General features: G+C 39.8%; 1 protein-coding gene across 2 annotated transcripts in view; it reads right to left on the bottom strand.

The window, feature by feature from the left end:
- The window catches only part of DCLK1 (doublecortin like kinase 1), a 228443-nt gene that overhangs the window by 171247 nt on the left and 42518 nt on the right, over window positions 1-14678 (bottom strand). The gene's annotated exons all lie outside the window — the stretch shown is intronic.

Raw genomic sequence — 14678 nt, 5'->3', positions numbered from 1 at the left:
AAAATGTGCTTAAGCCAAAACTGTCATCATCTTGTACATGTTATAATGACAGCAGAATTTCTACCAGATTATGCCCTTTGATTTTCGCATATGTGTGCATGCAGATCTGGGCGTGGGAAGGACTTGCAGATTTGCAGTTTGGAAAAAGCAAACACGGTTAGCTAAGATCTACTTCTGAAGCTGAGGTTACATGTTATTCCTACCTGTCTCTATTTTCCAAGCACACACACACACACACACACACAAATATGAACACAAATAAATGAAAATCCTACACCAACTTCCAAGGAGAAATTGATAACTCTCAACATAGTTGTTTCAGGAAGGAAAGAGTATAAACCTGCCTGCATGCACACTTTAGATAATTGTCTCAAGCCAATTAGGGTTGTTTAGGAGATTAAATCTGATAACAGTTCTAAATACTGCCATTTTACATTACCAGAGCAGAACCCATCCTTCCCAGCTAGCCTATAAAAGGAAAAATTATGAAACAGGGCAGCAACTGAGATTTAAGAATCCTGTAGATTTCGTTTTGACACCTGTTACTGTCTCAGTGAGTTCCCTCTTCATCTGTACATAGATATGCAAAAGTTTGCCAGTAGTAAATTACATCAAAGGTTTTACTCCATATATTTATGTACTACAAAATATTTGCAGTGTGACATGTGAACTTTTTATTGACTAAAGCAAGTGATCAACTACTGTATTTATTTTCCATCTCTGTTTTGCTGTTTACATAGTTGGCAGTGCACATCGTAAATATGAAATGAAAGGTTGTGGCAATATTACCACAATCTCCTAATGTACATTTTAAGAACTGACTCAGATAGGAATAGAACCAAGTACTGAATCACATTAAACAATATTTCACATAGGATCTGAAGATTAAGAAGCTTCATCTTCCAAGTGAAGTCCTCCCAGTATTAAATCATTTTGGATGGTTAATTAATATCAGGCATGAGTTGTTACTCCCCTGAGTGTTAGCTGGACTAACACTTTAAATGCAAGGCTAAACAAGCAAACACAAAACGTGGGAGAGAAGGAAAATTGAAGTAAGCACAGTAATATCATGCAGAACAACTTCACGCAACCTGTGAGTTCATCATGCCAACACAAGGAAATGAAAGCAAGCAAGACCCTTTATTCATAGTATTTTAGGGGAAAATTAGGTGGGTTTAATGGATAAGCATCTTAAAGATGCACTGAGAAAGAATGTCAGGACATAGAGACCAGACATAGTAACTTGTTTCACCCTGCAACAGGCTATTTTAAGCAAAATGCAATGGCCAAAAGGCAGATGTGTAGACACGCAGCTAAAATGCTCCAGTCCTACTTCAAGTCAGAGCAATCTTTATCTGTTGTGAAACATCCACTACAACACACAAAATAGACTATGTTAGCTTACCCTTGAAACTGAAGGCATCAAAAGTAGGACAGAAACTTCCATACAGTGAACAGTATTTCTTAACTCCTTCCTTCTGATTCACTTTGAAACCAAGAAGGCTATGTCAAAGTCTATTTATTTTCAATAAATACTGGCAGCACAGTAGGACCTGCTGTAGATGAAATTCAGTTATCACAATAACATGCTTCCTGGTGAATTCTGTGTGGTGCAGATCCCAAATCCATGCTCCATGGAGGCTGTTTTTGGCCTTTCTGAGGCAGTCATGCTTGGTCAGCCTGACCTGCCTAGTTGTATCAGCACACACAAAACAAACAAGACTGGTGGCACACGCTGGCTGCAGCAAAGTAGCTGTCTCTACCAGATATGTCTCACTCACATTCTATCATCCAGGCACTTGTTTTACTTCTATGCAATTTTGCTTCCTTTTGACAGGAATATTAAAATAATTCGATGTAAGCTCTAAAGCCAATATACTGAAAGCAATCAGGAAATACTGAATATTTAACCAGTCACTCTACGAGATAAGAGAAGTCCTGTCAGCTCAGACTATCCTGAAGAAATAGAAATGGTTTTAAGTTAAAAGAGGGAAGATTTAGGTTGGATGTTAGGGGGAAGTTCTTTACTAGGAGAGTGGTTAGGCCCTGGAACAGGCTGCCCAGGGAGGTTGTTGATGCCCTGTCCTTGGAGGTGTTCAAGACCAGGTTGGACGGGGCCCTGGGCAACCTGATCTAGTAAATGTGTATGTTTGGTGGCCGTGCTAGGCAGGGGGGTTGGAACTACATGATCCTTGAAGTCCCTTCCAACCTGGGTCATTCTGTGATTCTGTGATTCTATGAAGATCGGTTCATTAACATCCTTGGGAACGAATATGTTGAGCAAAGACTTAACATAGTGTTATTAAACAAAAGCCAAACCCCTCTACCACTTGAAAGCTCTAAACAGGTATTTCCAGTTTTAGGATAGGGTGAGTTGAAAGCAGAATCGCTGCAAAGTAAATTAGCACATTTGGGGTACCAAGGTTCTAGTTTTTGTTTCCTTATAGATATGAGCTATGAAAGAAAAAGAGCTCCCTGGGATGGACAACATTAGGATAAACAGCTGCTACAAAAGTACATCACAGCGACTGGAAAGAAAACCTGACACTTGTATCATACAAACAGAAGTGGGCCATGCAAAATGCCCTGTTCCTTGTACCAGTGAGAACGGCCCAGATCCCTGCAGGGCCTCCTTTTGACATGTTTTATAAGTAAATGAGGGTCTCTAGAGAACTTTGGACAACACTTGGCCTTCAAAAGATTTCAAAAGAAATAACGTTCAGAAAGTGGTTGGAGTCTGAGATTCTTTGTACCATAACAGCACACTGCATCTCACATCAGCAGAGCATTCATTGCTCAGAAGCACAAAGAACATCTCTGCAATGTAAGAGCCCAAGCTCTGTTCCATCAGGCTGTTTTTCACAAAGAAAACATTCCCTATAACCTACTCCAACAGCCGCTGTGAGCCTGCAAAGATTTTTCTGTGAGATAATTATATTTCAACATCCATTCGTTCTTTTGATCCTTCTCCTTAACTGCTTTTTCCCCAAAGCACAAAAACCTTGTTGTGGGTATCTGATTTGGTGTTAAACACAAAACTTATTCTTCAGAGACCCTCAGTTTCTTCAAATCCATTACAAGTTATGTATGCCCAGTACTTAGGATGAAGTGGCAGAAAGAACAATGGCAGACTGGGCATATATTGCACTCCTGCCCAAAACTGGAATGTCTGCATCAAAAAATTTAACCTAATTATTTCAGTTGGAATGTCCAGAAAGCTGTAAGGAATTGGAGGCTGTTTCCAAGAAACGCATATTCATAGACAAGCAATTAAAAGTAAATTCTGGCATAGAAATAAAATTAGTCTGTAATCATTTTGGCATTAGCTGAAGAAATAGGAACTTCTAAATAAAAACTGAATTGAAAGAAATAATACCAGACTAATTTAGTTTATTTAGTTTGGTTTATTGTCTTTAACATCAATCCTGTAAAGCATGACATGGCAACATGGGACCTGAAACTGCATTACATTATTACAGTGCTGCTCCACAAATCCCCAACATAAAATACTTATGCAAATGCACCAACAGAATATGAATAACTGAGTACATTACCAGCTATAGTGAACAGTATACAGAGAGATTAAAATAACATGAACAGACTTGGGAGTAACTAATACTTTCTTCCCTGATCATTTTCAGGAAGCAAACACTTTTTAAACATTATTTCTACCAAACAACAAACAATTCATAGAATCATAGAAACACAGAATCACAAGGTTGGAAAGGACCTATAAGATCATCTAGTCCAACCATCCTCCCATTACCGTAGCTACAGCAAACCACTAAACCATACCTTGGAGCTCCTCATCCAGATACCTTGCGAACACTGCCAGGGATGGTGACTCCACCACCTCCCTGGGCAGCCATTCCAGTGCCTGACCACTCTCTGAGAGAAAAACTTCCTTCTTATGTCTAATCTAAACCTCTTCTGGTACAACTTGAGACTATTTCCTCAGGATCTGTTTGCTGCTTGGGAAAAGAGGCCAAGCCCCTCCTCATCACAACCTCATATCAGGAAGTTGTAGAGTGCAATGAGGTCTCCCCTGAGCCTCCTCTTCTCCAGGCTAAACAATCCCAGCTCCCTGAGCCGCCCCTCATAAGACTTGTGAATGGGAAGACTTGAAATGGGTAACTGGACATTTGAACACATGATAGAAGAACACATAATAGACATCTTTCAAAAACGCAAATGGTTGGCTTCTAAGCTGACAAACCAATATAAAGCTGTTTTCATAGCTGTAACTACAGTAGAGATATGCTAGTCCTTCTGTGAGCAAATCTCCTTTTGTCATTAAACACCCCTTATATTTTTATTAGCAGTAAACAGAAAGTTTTTTATATTAAGATTGCAGTGGTAATTTCACGAGGAATTCATCAATCCCCTGCAATATATTTTTAGGGATGGGGGGGGTGGAGAGGAAATTAAATTTTTTCTGAAGTACAGATCATCTTGTTCATTGTTGTCTGCTCCGTTTCTTTTGAAAACAGTCAGGTTAGACCCACAGTCTTGGCTAACCTCCCTTTCTCCTTCCCAGCATCTGAGTCGCTATCAAACACTTTGGAAGAAAGGGGTCACGTTAACAGGTCAAACCCCATAGGCAGCTATGAATGATGTGTAAATAACTGACAAGTAGCCCCTCTGATATTGTTTAGATTCCCTACAGTAGTGTTGCATACACTAACAAACTCCCAACCAGGAAAGGAGCCTTGGTGACCATCGTTTTTTTCTGTTTGTGTACAGTGAACAAGTCTTCTGTGCTGAGCCTCTAAAAGGTATTCAAGAAGGCACATCAGAAATGCAGCACAGCCACCCTTGGCATCACTTGGGCACAGCAGACTCTTCACTCTGAGAAAGACACCTCAAGCAAATGCCCCAATGGGCATGCTATCAGATTTTCTCCATCCATCCATCCATCCATCCATCCATCCATCCATCCATCCATCCAACCATTCATCTACCCACCTACTCTCTTTCCCTCTCCTTCTCCATCTCTCTCTAAAACCTCTGGTAGGGTAGATTTCATTCATCTGGTAATCAGATTATTTCCTGGGCTTTTTGAAGTTCTGAATTTCGGAGGAAACTTATTTCCTATCCCATCTCCTCCCCCTCTTCCCCTCTAACACTGAATCCAGCCATCTGCAACTTCCCTAAGTGGTATGTTCATCTATTTTCTTCACATTAGAATAGGGAGTCACATTGTTGGAAAACCTGTTAAGAAAACAAACTGCAACCAAAACTGGGGGCACTTTTCAGATCCTTTTCTTTAACATCCATAAGAATGAGCATGCAATTCATGCACACTGGTGAAATTAAAGTAGGTGTCTCTTTCTCCAAACTGCAGAGATGCAATGAGAACAGATACAGCCACAACCTCTCAGTGTTAACACACAAAAGCATAACATAAACTTTGGAAAAGAAGCAATTGCTTTCTGGCTTACTTTCTAAAAGAGCTTGAAATGCTGCAGGGAATAAATGTCATAATGCTTACACACTCAGTCTGAACTCAGCATTGACTATCATTAACCAAGGCTAACTCAGAAAAGAATTTTGATGATATAGTAAAGGCAATTTGGAATTATCAGGCATGTAAAGAACTTTTAGTGATAAAGACGTATCCACATTGTCTTCCTTTGTCTTCTGCCTCTTTCCTTTGTGCATGTAGTATCTACAGATCACAGCATCACGAGCATTACATTCCTTCAGAAGGAGGCTGAAAGAACCACATGGATTTTATTCTGTTCAACTTGCAGCACAGGGGTTAGATCTGGGCTCCCAGTATAGTACATCTGCTTATGCTCCAGGTAGCTGCGCTTACTCAAGGTGACTTACAAATGTAAGAAAAGGGTCTGCAGGGCAAATCTGGATCCAGACTGCACAGCTGAACAAGTTATATTCCTCATCCCTGAGGTACAAATAATTATTAATATCAGCTAATATCTACCACGCTCAAGAATAAGGATGGAAAAGATTAACGTAGTCTCAATGAATTTTAACTGGAAAAACAACACAGTAACAAAGGAAAGAGTCAGAAGTACTTTTAAATTGCAAATGTGTTGCTTTCATGTCTGTCTGCAAATTTTCGAGACCAGAACTGAACTTAGCCATCTTTATGAACAGTGTAGAAAAATCAAACCTTGAAGTACAAACACAAACACAGTGTATAATTTTATGCCTATTACTGCAGTGAGGCTTACTGACTTTCTCTACACTGCTTGGTAAGCACATATGCACTGCTTCAGAGTGAAGCTGTAGTAAAATCTAGGGTAGCACATAAGACCTTTCATTACTTCCTCTGTATAAACACCAGGCACACTGGTACAGTCAAACCTCAACTCTAGCACCCTAATCCACAAATCTGGTTTCACAAATTCCTCATTAAAGGATGCACTGGTGCGGCACTGGTGCATGTCATAATAAATATGCTGCCCGGTTTAATTCTGGTATCCTACTGGAAAAGCCAGATCATTGAATAATCAGATTTAGCTATCAGCACAGCAGGAGATCTATGTTTTAAACCAATTTAAGGACTGCAAATACCATATGGCAGCTGACAAAATCAAGCAAAGTAATTGACTCAAGCGCTATCCTCTTCTGTTAGACTGTTGTTTATTGCAGGACAATCTACAAAGCTACCCTGCAAGAATAGCGACAGTTTGTTTTGTCAGAGGCCACTCAGCTGACAGGCTCATTAAAATGCCTTCATACACAATCTGCATGAACAAGTCAAGCTTAGCATTTAACCATTCAAAAGTTTAAGTGTGTTTGTGGAGAGATGAGCACAGGGAGATGAGGAACAGAAGAGAGCTGTTTAACATGTAACAATTCCTTATTCTCCTCTCCATTCCAATAGAGACTGCGCGACTTCCTCTATTACATTCACTGAACCACCTTTGCTGAGATAGAGGTTCTTTTTATCTGCTACCTCCTTGCACCAAAGGCAATCTGTAGGAAGGAAGAAAAGCAAAGACAAGGGGTGGTCAAAACCTGTGCTGTTGCAGCCAGAGAACAATCTTCAACCTGGCTTCAAGCTCATTCAGCATACACAGGAAATAGCAGTCACACTCCAGACTGTATTGCAGACGTGCCAGAAGCCTTTGTTAGTACAACCCGGGAGAAGTTCACAGAGAAATATTCAAGAGAACAAGCACACAGCTGTGACTGCAATCATTTCTGAGTCCTCTGCGATCTGTGGACTTCATACACAAGATGCAATTGTGGATTTCAGTTTAGTGGTCAGGAATCTTTAAGCTATCTCTCAATATTTCTTAGGAGAGGCACTCCTTCAGTCCTCCCTCCAAGCTATTATATTCAGTTTCTCTCTGCACAGCTCAAGGCCAAAACCGGCTGATGCGTATGAGGTAAAGAAGAAACAGATTTTGTTATTTCAGTATGACCATCCAGCAGTACTGTGTGCTACTCTCAATTTTTCATCAGACAAGGATGCTTTCACAGTGATCTGCAAAGCCGATCAGTGATCGGACATCACTGATAAGCGGTGTCCCTTGAGAGTCAGTATTGGGGTCAGTACTCTTTAACACCTTAATCAATGACACTGACAGTGGAACTGGGTGCACACTCAGCAAGTTTGCAGATGACACCAAGCTGTGTGGTGCAGTCATCATGACTGGAAGGATGGAATGCCATCCAGAGAGACCTGGCTTCAGCAGTGGGCCCAGGTGAACCTCATGAGATTCAACAGGACCACGTGCAAGGTCTTTCACCTGAGTCCTGGCAACTTCCACCATCAGTACAAGCCAGGGGATGTAAAAATGGAGCACAGCCCTGCCAAAAAAGACTTGGGAGTACTGGTGGATGGCAAGCTGTACATGAGCCAGCAATGTGCCCTTACAGTCCAGAAAACTGACTGTATCCTGGGCTGCATACAAAGCAGTGTGGCCAACAGAGTGAGGGCGTGATCCTGACCCCTCTGCTCTGTGCTGGTGAGAAATCACCTAAGTACTGCATTCAGATGTGGAGTCCTCAGTACTGGAGAATTGTGGACCTACTGGAGTGAATCCAGAGGCACGCCACAAAAGTGATCCATGGAATGGAACACCTCTCCTAGGAGGACAAGCTGAGAGAGCTGGGGCTGTGCAGCATGGAGAAGGCTTTGAGGTGACCGAAAGGCAGCCTATTAGAATCTAAATGGGAATCATGAGAAGGAAGGGGACAGACTCTTTAGTAGGGTCTGTTGTGATAGAACAATGGGAAATGATGTCAAGCGCAAAGAGGGTAGATTTAGGATAGATATAAGGAAAAAATCTTTTAAAAGTAAGGGTGGTGAGGCACTGGAACAGGTTACCTAGTGTTGGGGTTGATGCTCTGTCTCTGGAGAATTTCAGGGTCAGTCTGAACCAAGCTCTGGGCAACTTGATCAATCTGTGGTGTCCCTATTCATTGCAGGAGAGTTGAACTGGATGGCCTTCAGAGGTCCTTTCCAACTCTAACAATTCTATGATTAGAACTTATAAATATCACCTTGGTTATAATGTACTTTGTTAAAGTTTCAAGATGGTATTTTTCCACCTTGCACAACAGTTTTAGGGAAGTTCTGAAAGCTTTCCTACAGTCAACTTGCATCAAATCATCTTCTCCCATATCCAGCAGGCATGTTGCTCTGTCACAGAGGAAGACAAACTGATTCAAGATGACTCACCTTTGACAAATCTGTGTTGAATCTTGCTTACCACCTCACCATCTTCCAAATACATTGTTTGTTCCAGTACTTTTCCAAGAATTTATCTGCCTGGTCTATAGTCCTGTGCTATGTATGAATCCTGGTCCTGGTCCTGTTAGAACTGGACACAATGTCTGACCTTCAGTTTTCCAGAAATTGAATTACTTTTAATCCGTTTTTATACACAGTTTCCAATAGCATCAGCCCATTTTAGTCAAATGCCTACATTTTCAGTGTCCCTTAGAATTATTTAGCAAAGCATACTAAGCTTTCACCTCTGTGCACGTTTTCTACAACATGTGCTGAAACGAGTCCCCGTGGCCATCCAATCAGTGATGATGAGTAAAACAAAAGCAACCTCCAGCAAAACCTACTGTTAACTTCCCAGCCTTTCACCTTAATCATTTTTTTTCTTAGCCATTTTTAATATATTTACAGAATATTTTCTTGTTGCAGCTTTCCCAGCTGTGTCATTTTGTACCTAGTCCTTCTAACAATGCCTCTGTACATGAGTACTATTCCAAGATGTGTTCAAAAGCTGACCTAGTATTTCATTTTTGCCTTGCTCCTTCAGTTTCAGACTAATGAATAATTTCTACTTAGGTAGTGGCAATTATGGCTATCTTTTCTTCTCAAAGAAACATCTTGTACTTGTGCCCTTCCAGCATTTCTTTAAGAAACATCTCTTAAGCTTCTGTCTTCAGACTTTCAAAAAAATTCTTTGATTTTCTCAAGTATGCTTTTTTGGCCACTTCTTAATAGCCACTTTCATCTAATTCACCATCCTCTTCCACTCAATTCATTCCTATTAGTCAAAAGCAAATAAAGAAGACCTCCATCTTTTGTTTATTTGAATGTTACTCACCATATGCTCCCAAATTCTGCTAGACTATGTATGTTGTAATGCTATTTACTAAATTTTGCTGGAACAGTAAAGTATGATGCCTTGGACTTCAGGAATACACACAAACAAAAAACAGCTTTCCTTACATATCCTAAGAAAACTAGTATTATTTTTATTTTATTCATTTCACCACTCAGTGCTTTCAACTTTGCCTAGTGGCTTAAATAAAGGCACATTTAAAATACAAAAGAATATTCTTCTCCTCTTAGCTGTAATTGTTTCTCTTTAAATAAATCTCAGCCCTATAGAATACAGCTTCAATATACAAACATGTTCTGTTCCCTCTTATGGAATCATATAATTCTGTGAACTGTAAGGGACCTGCCAAAGTCATCTGGTCCAACTCCCCTGCACCTAGACCAGATTGCTCAGAGCCTGATGCAGCCTGATCTTGAATGTCTTCAGGGACAGTACTTCTATCACGTCTCTGGGGACCCTGTTATTTTAATGTATAGTAATGCACCATTTCCACACCTAATGCAGAGTCCCCATGGACTAGATTCCTGGCTGAAATAGGAAGGGGATGGGTCTTTACAATCTCCCAGTCTGAACAACTTTAGGTGGTAGAATAAAAATGGAGTATCATACTGGGAGATTTCAGCTCTCTTACTTCATTCTAGTGTAGACTGCAAATATCACATCATATCAGGATGCAAGTCACTTTTTTTTTCCCTTCACATTAAGTCAGTGTCTTTCAAACAGCAGTTGTGTAGGAATCCTATAAAAGAAAATGCAACCCTTGACATGGTCCTAAATATAGTGGCTCTTCAACTTGAAGATTTTTAGCTAGTTCCGCATGCAATACTGCAATATTTTCCCAGCAGGAACAGGGAAGATGAAAAATCAGTCTCCAGTTGCACCCAACTTCAGAGTGCAAATGCTAGAAGTAAGGAAGCTTGTTAAGAGAACTCAAAAGTATAAGATAAAGAACCTAAATCTTTACAAGTGCTGTGGAGATGGCTAAAGAAGATAAGACCAGAAAGACAAGGTTGGGATATGTTTCGTATTAAATATAATCTGAGAAAGAATAAGAGGAGACCAGAACGGTTAAAGCAGCAGCGTAGGAGTGATGTTATCCTCAAAAAGGTCGCAGCACAGCCCAAATAGAAAAATAGCTCAATGAACACATCATAAGCAAATTAGATGTAAAAAACACAGCAAGTCATGCAAAACAACAACAACCAATCTGATGAACAACTAGCAAAGACTAATGATGATTCTTTCCTCAAACACATCAGGAACAGGAAGACTGCCAGAAACTCGGTGAGGCGATTCATGATCACAGTAGTAAAGGGGCACTCAGAAGGCAGAGGCTTTACAGAGAATACATTGAACAGATTCACAGCAGTGATGGTAACAGTATGAGACAATTGGGAGCCCCTGTAAAAAAATGCAATAGAAGTATTAAGATTGGTACAAATGGAGAATAAATGGTAGTGTTTGAGCAATGTAACATCAGGAGAAAAAAAAAAAAAAACAGCAGAAGGGGGTATATAAGAATGGCAGGCATTGGTGGCACCTAGATTAGCAGGCCAACAAGGCTACAGAACATTTACAAGTAGCACTGCAGGATATCCTAAATAAGAAAAGAAGAAATCTAAAACGAACACAGAGGTGAGAAAGTATGAAGAAACTGGCCGCTAACCAAGTGGAGACACATGCCTGCCCACACTAGGATCCAGAAGGTGAGATGACAACTCAATGGTGTGAGTCCCTTGTCCTCTGTGTCACTTCAAAGAATCCTGGACCAACATCTTGATGCGCGTGCATCTTGGTGCCTGAATGCTAAACAGCACTGACATACTTCTTAGTGTTTCTTAAGTAAAAGAGTTTCTGGAATGAAACTCTTTTATTACAAAATAACATCACTTTTTATTCCGTTGAAGTCTCACATCCAGTTTTCACTCATTCTTGTCACAGTATCAGAATACTTTCCCACAAATCCCACAAAAGCACTCTTCTTTCCAGTGGACTCTAGAGACCTGTTTAAAATTGCAATGGCTGTCCAAGCAGACATAGAACAAAGCAACAAAATAAATATTAACAACTTACCAGGACCAGACAGGAATTCTAAAGTAACTCAAGCATGAAAATCCACAATTTACTAACAAAATTCTATACAATCTTTCTGTAAGTATATTTTGGTAGCTGACATGACAGAGTTTTAAGAGAATACAGTTGAGACCCTAAGCCTGAGATCTGCATTGTAAAAGCTAATAGAAACTTCAACAACAACAAACAAACAAACAAAAACAGATTTAGACTATATATGGACAAACTTGATCTGGTTGGAAAAGTCTGCGTGGCATTTGTAATGGAACATCCTGACTTACAAGCCTACTTAAGTTCCATCCATGAGCACATAGAGAAAGCTAACCCAGCTCCTCTCATAAAACTGAAATACACACTTTGCCAGTTTTGAGAAGATCAAGGATGAGACTACATCTTTAACCTATGGACACCATCTCTAATGAAGCCCAAGGCAATAACTACTAATTCAATGTCACTTAAGCCTCAGGTATTCTGGAGAGTAGACTGAAACTTAGAACATTCTGAAGGACAGCTTCCATGGATTTTCTTCAGAAAGGCTGGGATAAGTGAGTACTTTCTCTCATACTTACTATTCAGAAACAGTGCATTTCTGGGCTACTATAAGATTTCCCCTCCCTACCAGTGACTCCTTCATTGAGACTTCACAGGACAGCTTCAGAAGAGCATTCATATCAGCATAATTCCCTAAATCTTTCCCAAACAGAAACATTTAATAGGGATTGTTATATTGATCTGTTTCTACGTGTTTTCATGTCAGATATAAGCAGAGAAAGTAATTACACCAACACGTCCTGCATTCTGACAATTGCCTTTTTATTGCAGGTTAACAAATGTAATTAGATTCTCTCAGGCCAGAAAAAGTACCAGGAAATCTCATTATCTTGTTGCCAATCAATCTTTTGAGACACATGAGGACACAGTAAATAAAAACTGAAAGCAAACTGAAATAATCTACAATCTCTGCTACCTAACATTTTTTCAGTAAAAGACAAAACTATTCCAGCCTCTTTTTTTGTGTGGTTTTAAAAACAAACAAACAAGTAATTCTTAATCTGCATTCTCTTTTGTTATGCTCATTTTTGAGGGGTCTACAAATAAGTGTGTAGTAAAGGTATCCTGTACATAGCAAAACGAAATAATACTGTCCAGCTTACATATGCTGAAGTAGTAAAATCATTTAGTTCTCACAACACTGTCAGATCCAAGTGCCCCAAATCCAAGGAAGTGGCCCCAAAATTCCTAAGACTAAAAGAAAATGGAGGATCTTTAATGGTTAAGAAAAACAGTACATGGATAACATGCTGAATTTCTTCATAATCAGAACATCTAGCAACTTAGAACTAAAAAAAGCAATCCAGATTCTCACACAAAGCTGTGCCAGTTCTGAAGCCACATTTTCAAGACAGACAATGACTACCACAAAATTAAGGACAGAAAAATTAGAGCTGCCAACACTGCAATTAAACACCTCCGAACAGCCCATTTTGTTTAAATTTCCTGAGCAAACAGCATCCTCAGTTTGCTCTTCTCACAGTGTAACTGTGTCACCATTCTCCCATTGTGGGTGTGCTGAAATTGCTGTTACATAACTCCCTCATTGCCAACTGAGATTTAAAGAATACATTTTTAAACTGAAAACTGATATCTTCTTCAGATAAGTGACCCTTAAGACAGCTCTATTACTCTATTGATTGGGGATGGGGAGAGTGAACCCCAGATAATGGGGAGTCCCAACCTTCCCCTATGTTTTATTAGTGCCCAGTCTGCTTGGAGTGTCTTCCTGCACAACGATGATGCTCTTCCCTAGCTGTTACTTTCCATGATGCAGATATCTATGTACGCTCTGGTTAGCTCAAGATCCATTTTAAAGAGTGACAGCTCTCTCACAGGTCTAATTTATCTCGTCTTATAAAAGAGCATGAGTTGCACCTTAGAAATGCCTGTTTCTTTCAACTGGCTATTAAACTGTCTCAACAATTTGCTTAAACAGATGAGGCTAGGCTACAAACAATGTAAGTAGAGCCAGTGAATCTCACTCCAAGACATGGCAACCTTAGCACGTATTACCACTCTCCTCTGGCCTCTGAGGAGTTAGTACTCATCTCAGTGATCCTGGAAGACAAACTTAGATTATTAATAATCACTTCTGAGGAATAAATTTATATATAGTTTTATAAAAATTCCTGGTCATTACAACCATCATAAATAATCAAGCACATAAAAATGCATGTTTGAGAACAGGAAAATATTCATAACTGAATTACTTTTCCATTTAAAAAGAGGAAATAGAAGTAAAAATGCAAATGAGTGAGCTTGCTAAAATCCACTTTCACAGTCATACTTTCCTCCAGAATCAGTAATTCCACCTTAATAAGCAAACTAAGCCCAGTCCCACACAGAAGAATAAATTCAGAATCACATCTATGATTTTTCTGCTTTTAAATCAAAAGTATCTAGGCACCAGCCTGTGTTTTAGGACATTTCAGAAAGCATCAAAGAAAGGTAGGAATTCTAACATTACATAGAATTGTACCAGTGAGTTAAGAAAGAAGAGGGAGTCTGAACACAGCAAGTATTTTCAACAGCTTTTTCTCATGACATGAAATAGCTCCACTGATCATTGCTAAGGTGTGGCAAGCCAGTGAGGAACAGCCCCTCTTCAATAAGCAGTTGTCATCAGAGGTAGGACAGCTCACTAAACTTTTACTATTCTTGCAATGGGAGAAGATCAGCCTAGTAACAAGAGAGGAAAATGATCTTCTACAAAAGCAGAGATGTTCCTTTTCTTGATGAAGGTTGGTCTTCTGGATCCTTTCAAGCATCAGGCAAGAAAGTAATCCTATTCTTAAAAAGGAGCAGAGGTGCACTGTCTTCTCCAGCATCCTCAGAAAGTCTCAGTCATTCAACCTAATGCTTGTTTTACTTTTTTCTTGTCTCAGACCAATGTCACCACCAAGGAGTCTGACAGCTGTAACTTCCAGCATACTCTGAAGTTAATCGACAAGAAAGTTTCTCTCAATTCCTCTGTTGTTCCACTGTTTC

This window comes from Coturnix japonica, chromosome 1 (assembly GCF_001577835.2).
Source record: "Coturnix japonica isolate 7356 chromosome 1, Coturnix japonica 2.1, whole genome shotgun sequence".
NCBI lineage: Eukaryota > Metazoa > Chordata > Aves > Galliformes > Phasianidae > Coturnix > Coturnix japonica.
Note: the sequence above shows the minus strand (reverse complement) of the source record. Positions and strands in the feature narration are given on the sequence as shown.